The 12,007-nt window shown below is 41.7% G+C and overlaps 1 protein-coding gene across 2 annotated transcripts in view; it reads right to left on the bottom strand.

Moving 5' to 3' along the window:
* psip1a (PC4 and SFRS1 interacting protein 1a) overlaps nucleotides 1-12,007 on the bottom strand; it is a 34,986-nt gene that overhangs the window by 11,625 nt on the left and 11,354 nt on the right. The gene's annotated exons all lie outside the window — the stretch shown is intronic.

The following is a 12,007-nucleotide window of genomic DNA, read 5'->3' as shown; positions in this document are numbered from 1 at the left end:
ATCTCTCATACAGGGATGGCATATTTTAATCTTATTTTTAATGCAATATTACCTGAGAGACAAAAAAGGCCTTTAATTTTCTCATTTTATTGTAAACCAGCATCACGAGGTGCAAAAGCCTGTGCTTGATGTGGTAATCACTTGGAATATGATGGCTGACGTCCCGACTCAATTTGGTTTGTATTTAGTGACATCTAGTGGACAAATCTAGGTATAACACATTGACTGAACGCAGTCCTGAGTTTGTAATTATTACAGTAAAATACTTATGTGTGGTCTTCATTTTATTACACTCCCATGAAAAAAATTTCGGTTCCTGGTATTATGAGGAGTTCAATACTACAGTGCATATTGCAAACTACCAATGGACACTGGAATCTCTTTTTTAGAGTTTCAAGCTCATCTGTTTTACTAACTAATCTTAGAGTTATAACTGCTATTTTCTTATCAGTTGATGCCCAGATTGTTCTCTTAATTGATTAGTTAGCTGCTTAAATCTCCTTATTAATTTCGTGGCTCTTAATGCAAGTCTTCAGATGTGCTCTGTCTGACCAAAAGCTTCTGAAATTAGTTTTTGGACCTCACTATTATACAAAGGCAGTTTAATTAAGAGTGATAAAACACTGGAGAGTAGCATATTTACCTATTTCTAAAGTTGGCTACAGGCAATATTCACAGACACAGACATATATAAAACACACTCATATGACTATATAAATGTAGCCTATTATTGCATCAGCTTTTCTCACAAATGTAAATATTCTCTTCTTTGTTCCTCCATGTTTTATATACAGGCTGAAATGTACTGTAGGAAAAGTTATCAAACTAATAAAAATATCTTTCCATAAGTCATCCACAAGGCTCTGAAGCACTTTATACTACTATAAGACCTCAAATGTTGTAGGTAAATGAAGGTGACCTTAGCACTTGTGGCCATACAGATACACAAGTGTACATAAATCTAAGTGTGTGTGCTTGTGTGTATTATCAAGACAATAGAAGATGCTGATAGTTGAAGGACAGATGCACCAGCCACTTAGTCCCAGAGAGGGGGATAAGTGAGAAGAGGAGGCCAGTGTGGGCCAGAGGAGGGTGGATGAGAAAAAAGGAGAAGAGAACGAGGTGGAACCCAGGTCCATGCCCAGGAATAACTCACAGGAGCTACCAGGCCCCCTGCCCAGCCTGTGAGGTGAGAGACCTTAGAGTTGGATCCCAGCCAGCTTAGTGGGGTTCCTGCTTAGACACACGGCTATGGCAGAGGCCCGGGGATGAAGGTATAGAGAGATGACAAGATGTGTGCATGTGCATGGACGTGAATGTGTATCCTTCACCCTGCCAGACGAGGAGTTGGCAGAACATCCCAACCCACTTTGTCTCTGAGGGCCACAAAGTCCTGCAATCCTTCCTCACTCATTTGTTAACCTGCCTCTCTTCTTCGCGGCGTCCTCGCTCATGCTGAGGGAAGCTACTTTATATATGACCACTGCCATTCAAAATCACCTCCCTACATTAGTGCCGTCCTCTGGACCGCCATGACAATGAGACAGCCTAGAAAGGAGACAGCTGGACTTCATGGAAGCTGTGCAGCATTTAGAGCCACAGAGCTGCCACAGTTAATTGGAGCTGCTTAACTAGCACACACAGACACCAAAAAGGTAAAAGTCTGACTCTCAGGTGAGCTCTGATGTTAGGGCACTTTATGTTAGTTTTCCAAATAAAGGAAGCAGGTGTTCAGAAAGGTTCCCTGCAAAGAAAAACAAAGTCCATGAAGCCTTACCTTATATTAAGCAGTGCAATCGCAACCATGGAAAAAAGAACACTTTGTTCTATTATGAGTTAACTGTGTTTCCAACTGTGTTGGAAAAAACATAATGCAAAACCCATGGAAGGCAAAAATAATAAAATCACAAATGCCATAAAAATGTATGCTGGCAATAAGGTTTTGTATTTGAAAAAAATGTTTTGAATTTCATGGATTAATATTTTATACATAAAATGTCATTTTAAAAACATGAAGCCAGCAGCGTATGAAACAGCTGACGTAGCTCAGACAGGATTCCTGCCCCTGTCCCTGCCTCCAACTCCCCCCACCAGGTTCATGCCCCCCTCCAACACTTTCTAGACCTGTTTTTTTTAGCCAGCCACTAGATGGCCTCAGACTTTTCCACTACTTTCAGTCACACTTGCCAATACACCTGTTCTCTTCACCCCATTAGCCACACCACTACTTAACCAGTCCAGCTTTTATCGTCTTAGTGCTGTCTCTCACAGGTGTGTGCATGCTCTGTAACTGCACTATATCTCGTATTTATCTGAGCACATTTTGCAAAAAAATAAAATCAGCTTTTACTTGAGTTCCATTTTCCGAGGAGGACTTTTACTTCTAATGAAGTGATTTCATACTGTAGTGTTTCCACTTTTACTCAATTAAAAGATCTGAATAATTGTTCAGTGGCTGTGTAGCTGAAATCAGAGGACAAAAGTGGGAGCAGAGCCACAAAATCCTCTTATGGGGGTTTTAAAAAAATAGCTTTAAGCAAACAACGTGTTCCAGTAGAGTATCATAAAACATCGGAATAGTTTGCATTTAGATTTAAAATTACATTAATTAAAAAAGTTTAAATCTACACAATAAAACTTCTGTTCTGTGCAAGTTGGTTAAGCTCGTGCATATTTCATGTGCAATCAAGCTTTTTGTGCTTGTATCTGAAGGCGTGTGCACATTGGTTGTTTGACTAAACCTATCCCTAATATATAGATAAGCTGCTAAGACAAAAATTAGAGTCCACGTCTGTCAAGTTTGTAGCTCCAGATTGCCAAATCTGTACAAGCTGCATTTCCCCCCCTTCTTAAAGCCTTTGTAACAAATCAAATACCCCCAAAATCCATAGTGTGGAGTGAAATGAGCAGAATTTAATGCCAAGCAAGACTATCTTCTGTCTTTCAGTGTAAGTACGAGTAATGTTGAAAATGTACAAAGGTTTTTCCCAGTCAAACTTTGATGAAATCATCGATTTGGGTTTTTGCACACTCCTCTGTGGCATCATCTGAAGGGCACCTTCTCCTGACTTGAATGAATGATGGTGTCCTTGAGCTTGTGCTTTCTTTTTATGTGCGTGTGCGTGTGTGTCTATGTGTATGTATGTGTGTCATACACATGGATTGGCATCTTTCCCCTTACTGCTGGCAACCCTTCAGCATGTTAGGGGAACGGCCGGGGTGCCACTGGAGAATGATAAAGTAGTCACAAGACAGGTCAGTACATTCATTAACACCGTGGCAATATTTGTTAATAAATATGGCTTAATTTGGCACTGACTTGGCAAAGAAAGCCTATGATGATTAGAGATGAAGAAGTACAGTGGAAAGCAGTCACCAGACGAAAGAAAAGTTCCCAGCACAGGTGCCATATTTAATGCAGTCTGGACCCGCACTTGAAGCTCTAATTCATTAAAAGTGAGAATGAGTGGGTGTTCAGAGTATGGGACTTCTAAAGGAGACGCCCAAGAGCTCCACACAATCACCAAAACATTCAAAAAGGCAGGAAGGTGGCGAGGAAGTGGGAGGAAACAAAGGAGGAAGATGGAAAGAGTGAGGGACTAGGACAGCAGGTGGATGTGTGAAGGCAGGGGATGACAGATGCTTCTGTCAGCGTTCCAACAGTCGCCGCTTTGTGGGAGCAGCGCAGATGCCTTCTTCCCCCCTCCCTCCACGACTGCCCTCCTTCTCATCCCTCCATCCCTCCCTTCCTCTCGACAGGCTCTGATGCGGGGATAACAAGACAGGAGCAGTCCTCTCAGCAGTAAAGTGACCACACTGGCACAGTGCTACATGTGGACAGGGGAGGGGCGAGGTGATGGAGAGGTCCAGGCCTGCGCCCAAGGCTTAAAGAGGTCTCAGTGGCGGTGGGGGTGTGGTTATAAATGTGGGGGTCAGTGCGCGAGGACAGGGGAAGGGCTCTCTCGCTGGGCTGTGGGAACCAGCTGAGACGTGGGGTCCGTGGCGGTCCTGCCTGTGAGGAAAGCAGATGTTTTCGCTCGGGGGTGTGCCAAGTTTGCAGAGCAACCTTCAGCTGCTTGGAGGTCAGGTCTTTAATAAGGGGGCTGGGCGCAGGACATTTTGGAGGCAAATGCTTCAACTTTGATACAACAACATATTAATTATAATGGTAGACCATAGGGCAGAGGGTTGTAGTGGTACATCCCACCCCACTGGTTTGGAGCCTCCATCAGGCTGACATTAGCCAAGACTAGCTGGCAGAATTTCTGCTGTCCCAGCACTAGCCCCTCTTTTTCAACCAAACCGCACGGATGCAGAGGCAGCAGTTTGGATTGGTGTAACCACGGCTGCTTGTGTCTGAGCTGAGGTGTTATCCAAACATGTTAGTGTTGCTCTGTAACAGAAACGGGCACACTGATGTGCAAGATCGCCTAACTGATTGAAAATTGCATCACCTCTCAATAAAGGCATGGTTTTGACAAGAAATACTTTGAAGGTATGTTTTTGGAAAATACAGCCACAAAGTAGAAACTTTAAGCAAAAGTGAATTTACCTGTGGTTACCGACACAAGATTTAAAAAAAAATTGTGGTTAATCGCACCCGTGATTTCCAGTAAGTTGATTTTACAGGAACATGACTGAAATGACCAGTTATGGACCAGTTTCTATGTACTGACGCGGAACATGGCTCCACGTTGAAAATAAGACTGCTAGAAGAACAGAAAAAAGTCTGATTGTCTGTCTTTCCTAGAAACGTGGCTTCAGCAGTGATGAGTATAATTTTGTTGAGTTTAGTCACTTCCTGTTTCTCCTGATTATCTTGAACGTCACTACGGTCTTCTTCTAGCCTTCATTCTGTTTGTCGCCCTTCTTGTGCCACAGCTGTGTTCATTCACTCATTCAGTCTCCTTTTGCATTTGACACACTTACATGCTTTAGGTCATCAAACAAATTTTAAAGATAAACAAAGATAACCAGAGTGAAGACATAATGCAGTTTTTAAGTGATTATTTCTTTTATTAAGGGAAATAAGTTGTCCAAACCTGCTTCACTCTCAATTCACTACCCGTTTTGCACTAGTCCAGCTTTCTGCACATTTTCTTGTGTACCTTGTTTTCTAGTGTTGCCAATTTGTGGTTTGTTTTATTCCTCATTTTTAATTTTCGTGTACGACCTTCTGGGGTGCCTGCCCCACACTTGCATCATTCACTGCCAGCATTTCTGCATTTGACTCAGATTAAAGATCCATTTTTGGGCTTTCATTCTGTCTCCATGTGTTGTGCATATGGACCCTCCAGCCAGGCAGTATAAAATGAGAATGACCTACAGTGTAAATGCAAATGGACCGACACTTTCCTTTCTGCCTTTCTAGTCCTATTGACCAGCCAAAGCATGTTAAACTATAAGCCACGTTTAACATTTAGCCATGCATTCCTAAAGCCTTTTTTTCAAAACACTTTAAGCACGTTATAAAATACCAAATAGTCAAAAAGCCGAACATGCATGTCTGTGGACTGTGAGAGGAAGGTACAATATACAGATTCACAGGGAGAACATGTTAACGTCACTGCACAACTGTGGCATTAAATTCAGGGGTTATCAGAGGAAAACATCTATGGCCTGCATTTGTATAGCGCTTTTCTAGTCCTTAAGGACCCCAAAGCGCTTCACACTACATTCAGTCATTCACCCATTCACACACACATTCACACACTGGCGATAGCAAGCTACATTGTAGCCCTGGGGCGCACTGACAGAGGCGAGGCTGCCGGACACAGGCGCCACCGGCCCCTCCGACCACCACCAGTAGGCAAACACGGGGTTAGTATCTTGCCCAAGGATATTTGGCATGCAGCCAGGAAGCAGCCTGGGATCAAACCACCGACCTTCTGATTAGTGGCTGACCTGCTCTGCCACCTGAGCTACAGCCTCCTATAGAAAATAAAACACTGTTTTTTATTACCACAATATTACAAGAGTAGCCATTCTAGAAGAGCGTGAAAGAAACACACTCTTCGTGTGGTCATATGGGTCCAGAATGCTTTGCATAAACCTGTCTAATACAATAAATGCATAACTCCAGCAGTTAAGCACAGAGGCAGGAGATAGCATTTATAGTTGGCAATATAAATCATGTGGATAAATAAAAATAGGGACTGAAAAGACAACCCCCCAAATGGTGAAGCTCAGCAAAAGCGAAATATTCAAGCCTGGTAGCTATCCAAATCATACTGGCAAAAACAAGAGACTTTCTAAAGATGATAAAAGAAAAATAAATATGACCTGGACAAGACCTGAATCCAATAAAACACATTTGGAGTATTTGAAAGATAAGGATGGAGCAACACAACCCCTCCAGCAAAGAGCAGCTATAAAACAGACTCCAAAGAACGGCAGAACATCTCTCAACAATTTGTGTAACAGCACAATCCTCATTGGAAAATAAAGGCTGACACACAAAGCAACGAAAGACAGAAAGATATTAATGTCAGTATGGAAAGATGTACTAACACTTGTTGCATTAAGTTTCTAACATACTCTCTGTATTATCAATATAATTAATGTAAACTGCTGGATTTGAACTTTTTTAAGACAAAATCTATTTGGTAGTAAACAGCTTGATTAGTAACAGTAAAAATATTGGCAGGTGACACTGTACAGATCATTTGTGTTAATAATAAATCAAACAGAATGCTAAAATTATTATTTATACTAAGCAATCCAAAGGGAATGACTGTGGATTTTCCCTCAGCTTGATAGGTTATCAGTGCCCTTAACCATAAATTAGCCATATGCCTTTACTTGTTTGGTTCACTTTTGCAGTCCTCATCATCACGTGCAGCAGGCAGTTAATTTCAGAGGGGCTTTGATGAACCCATTGACGGTGCCAGTCAACACCAAATGACGGATGGGCAAGGTTGGAGGTAAAAGAAGAGTGAAATCTGCACTGGGATTCAGAAGCAGGGCTGCACACTCAGAACACGGTGACTTATATAGGTGATAATATGTCAGTGCCAGGGTTAAGCATTATCTGAACGTTAATTATTCAAATGTCTCAGTTAAAATACAGGACAGCCATTCAACAGGGAGGCTCACGCTTTAATGTTTTTCCTTTGCTAAGTTAAGCGATTCTTTTCTGTCACATCAGTCGTTAGCACTTTGCTGTTCAAAGTTTGCTTCGGAGTCCTGTGCTCGCAAACGAATAAACTTAGTTCGACTCCGACTTAATCTACGACTAACGCCAGCGTCTTCAGCTGCTCTGTTTTTTTAAGCGTGGCAATAAAGGACAATCGCAAGGCTGCAAATCTGAGGAGTGCACGAAATAGGACAATTAGTTTCATCATGGAGGCACGACGATTACAAAAAAAAGTGATCATAAGAGTCTTCCCAGCACGCTGAGTTAAAGAAGGGAGATTCACCTCATCTCAACCTTTGCATTGATTTTCGAGAGAGTGGGAGATCTGGGGATTACTTTGGAGAGCAGCAATGAAGACCTAGCTTATTGGGTCTTTTTTGTATTTGGCAAATGGGCTTGACAAAGATGGAGGAGACAAAATCTAGGGCTTACAGCTGCGGCACCCAATCGGGGGAACTTGAAAGCAGCGCAGGGATGGGAAGCTTGGGAGAAAGGGTGCCTCATTTAGCAATAGTGAATTTGGACAGGGGGCATAGGGAAATGCTTAAAGTAAACCACAGAGGCCCCAACAATCGTCAGGAATTGAGACGTTTTAAACCATTAACGGGGGACTGTGATCAAAGCGGTAGCGGATCCTCGCTTGAGTGTGAAAGAGGAAACGGAGGGAACAGAGGGGATTGGGGGGGATCATGGCAGGTTGAAAACGTAAAATCAGCACATTAGCTTCATAAGGGCATCAGAATATAGATGATCTGGGGATCATTGGACCCATGGGGAACTAAAGAGAATCCAGTATGTAGCATGCAGAGCTGAGGAAAAAACGAGGCCACTGCTGACAAAAAAAGCCTCACTTATCAAAGACGCAGTTAGAGTGGGAATAATGTTGCTCAATTCCCATAGAAAATAACTTCATACACAAGTTTTACCTGAAAACTGTAGCATCGCCCTTATTAATACGCTGTCACTCACAGATCAGTGGGGTAAGATTCACATCACAATTTAGCAGTGCTCGGGATGCTAAACTTTTCTGCAAGTCTCACTCTCTCAGGGAGTGAGAGGCCTACATAGCAGTTCATCCTTAAACCCCTCTATGGTGTATCTTACGATGCGATGTCCAGGTATGGACCTCACGTCTTCTTCTTTTTTCAAACCCAGCTCAACAGAACACAAATTAGTGAGGTTCTTCCTCACTCCTCGCTGCTACGTCTCCCAGTCGCAGGGCTAATTCAGAGGAGCACTAGCCCTGGGTAGCAGGGGTTCTTGCTATGCTGAATTATAAATCAAAGAGCACTCTTATAAAACCACTTGCTAATTACACGTTCACCCCTCTCCTCTTTCAGCTCACCATGTCACTTCATACTGCCTATGATCACTGGGAGGTAGGGGAAGGTATAAAATGCTCTAACTGGAGTTGAGAAAAGTGACCAAGAGAAGATGACAACAGTTATTTTCCTTGTGAAGTTTTTTTTAATGCGCCACACTGATATTAATGCCCACCACTTGGGTTCTGACCTTGATGTGTGCTTCCCAGCATGATGAGCGCTGCCCAGAGCAGACCTGCTTTGCTAAAAAAGCAGCTCTTCCATGTCTTTCCTTCTGTACCTTCAACCTAAGATATTTTTATCTGCACAGTCCCTCCTCTCCTGCACTGTATTTGTGACTTCCTCATCCTTTTCATGTCCTCTGAGTGTCATTCGCCAACCCCCCCCTTCACACCTCGCCTGTGAGGCAAACCAATTTATCACCGGCCGAAGGAGGGCCTTCACTTTGTCTGTTTCAGAGACTTTCCCTCTATAAGCTGTTCTCCTAATGAAAGGGGGTGCCGCGTCCCAGCCAGTCCTCGGAGACTCAAGGGGGCAAAGAGTCCAGTTCCAAGCCCAGTGCGGGGAAGTAATTACCCCTCTCTTGGGCCGCTGAGAGGAGCCCTGCCATCCAAACAGAGCAACTCGCACAGTGGACTTTCACATATAGGACCGTGGCCTGGCCATCATCACAAGAAAGGTCCCTGAACCTCGATGTCATATGACCCAGACAGGAGTTGGTGATTCAGTGGACCTTGGCCTGGGTAGCCGGTATTGGCGAAAGGATTGGAGGACTGATGCCAAACTCAGCAGAGGAGAGAAGAAAATGGGGAGATGGAAGAGGAGGGGCTTTGACAGGAAGAGGAATGAACTGCCAGGGAGAGATAAATAATGAGGGGAAAGCGGGCAGCAGGTGACCCACGGCAGGGCTGCCTCGTAGGGACAGTGACCGGCTGACCTCTGGGCTGGATCTCACGGGGCCCACCCACTGGTCACCTATATCTACACTGTCACATTACACAATAAGTGGGCAGCGAATAGTATTCATGGTGGACTACAGGGAGGCAGATCAAGATCATCAGCAGACTGTTCTAAAAAAGAAATGCATTATCAGTGAGCTCTGACCAGAGGAGGAGCTTTGGGTCAAGGAACTGGAGCACAGATAGACTTACTCTGGAGTTGAAAAATGTGGCCCTCAAGGTGGTTTGACAGACTTGATGATATTAAATTATTAACTTATTGAAGCACATGTACATAACTACAATTCTGACATACTATTATTTTTTATTTTTTTAACCTTAACCTTAGACAACAAGATTTTGTAAAGAAATCATAAGAAGAGCCCAAGAAATATTTTTTCCCCCCAGATATTAAAATTATACACAAAACCTCAACAAACAAACAAAACCTCAACAAAACAAATACTGAAGTAAATAATTTGGATAATGCACATCATTTTTCCTACCTTCCTATAATCTCAAAGAAAAAGTTATCAAATATTGTTTTACATATTTAATCATGTGCTGTGTTTTAGCGACTTTTGAGTCAAATTATAATTGTCACAACTTGTCACAACCAAAGGAACCTTACCGTTTAAAATTCCTTGACTGAAAAACTACACATCGTTTATATAAAAAACAAAAAACCCAAACAATAATTTCATATATCCAAATTTGAGGGTTCATAAATGTAAGATTTGACTCATCTTGGGGGGGAAAAGGCTCCCTTTGGCTGTTTTTATCCCTCCTCTCTACTGTTTTCATCATGAATCAATGTCTAACTTTCTAATGTAATTTACTTCCCTGAGTATCCTGGGATGCCCATCATTCTCTCGATCTCTTTCTGGTGATATCGATCCTCCTCTCTGACCAATTTGAGATCTGCCTCCACGGGAGCTGTTGCATCCATATCTGCACCACTGGACCAAACCCAGTGCTCATCCAGTGACAACAGCGCTTATCAGATGAAGTGAATTTTGGATTTCCACTCTCTAAACTAGACTACATTTCAAAATTCAATGAAAATCAAGGTTGCTCAAAAAGGTGGGAGATGGTGTACAGTGCAAATATAAACAGAATTAATTAATCAACTGATTTATCTACAGCATATCAAAAGTCTAAATATTCCTTTGTTTTTTGTCCACCTGTTGTAATATGATTTAGATTGAATGCCAGCATTACATTTGAACTTTCAGAAAGCTTAAGAAAATCAGGTTTAATCACTTGCACCTACAGATATGGGTGAAAGAATTCATGAGAGTTTATGTTTTGCAGAAAAACCTTTTTAGCATTTTTATTTTTATTTTTTGTTGTAAGATTTTACTAATCTATATATGTAGTGTTTAAATCCAAGTGACCAAAGAAACTAAAGTTAATTTAAATAATGTTTGAAATAGCTGCCTACAGAATCACCCAGAGGTTTTTCAGCATGGTTCCTGAGTGGTAAGTCTTGCTTTAAGGACTTCAAGGAAAAAGAGCATCTCGGGAAAGGAGAGACGCATGGTACTTGCCTTGAAGCAGGATGGTTGTGAGTTTGAATCTGTCTCAGGGCTTTCTGCAGGTAACAGGGTGCAAAGGCATGCGTGCTAACTTATTTGATGATTCTAAGCTGGCCATAGATATGAATGTTAGCATGAATGGTTCACCTTTTCTCTTTGTAAGCACTATGATGTACTGTCCAGGGTGTAACCTGCCTCTCACCCAGTCAGCTGGAACTGGGTCCAGCACTCACTGGATGGATGGACGGATGAATGGTTGGAAATCAGATAGGCCTTCAAAAGCAAAGATTCACCACTTTGGAAAAATGGAGTGTATTCACGCACATTGCACAAGTAACATGTGCCTCTGTGAAGGCCCCATGGGTGTTGCTAAATTTTTTTACAACAGATGATGTCGAGTTCACTAAAATACACTATGGAAGTGTTTTCCATGTTTCTATTTTTTAATAATTTTTAAAATAAGATATTTTTGTGACTCTTTCTTTAGAGAACAGGAATGGCAGCCCAGAGGGATTTTAGAGATTTGATTTGTTATACATACATTTTAACATTACTGACATGCTTAAAAAATAATTTCAGTTAAATCGGCTTGAGAGAAATAACACAATATTAGCTTTTATTGTGAAAATATATTGAATTGAATAAATATATTATCCATGCTTTCCGTGATTCATTATCACATATGTTTGCTTTTATCACTTCCGAACTATGTCAAATCTGTGGTTTTGTCTTCATGGCATGTATTTATCAACAGTAGCAAGTTTTCCTTGGCAATAATGTTTTGAAACTGTTCAAATAATTGAAGCCATTATAAATGACCTCCTACTGAAAAATGAAGTGCCGCTTTTAAAGTGTAGATTTATTATTTGCCTATTCTTAAAGCAGCAATCATGTGATACATTATATCTGATACAATTCTGTAACCATTGTTCCTCATTATATTAAACATCAAAAATTCCATCCCTGAAGTGCCAAGTGTTAGGACTAATGGTCTTGATGGTCAGTGAAAACAGGAAAGAAGGAATAAAAAACAAAAAGCAAAATAGCAAGCAGAAAGCACTTAAGTAAGCTATT

The sequence above is a fragment of the Copadichromis virginalis genome, linkage group LG6 (genome assembly GCF_057382275.1).
Source record: "Copadichromis virginalis isolate Kocher_CV1m ecotype Utaka linkage group LG6, C_Virginalis_male_GT1.1, whole genome shotgun sequence".
Lineage (NCBI taxonomy): Eukaryota > Metazoa > Chordata > Actinopteri > Cichliformes > Cichlidae > Copadichromis > Copadichromis virginalis.
This window is presented reverse-complemented; position numbering and strand designations above follow the sequence as displayed.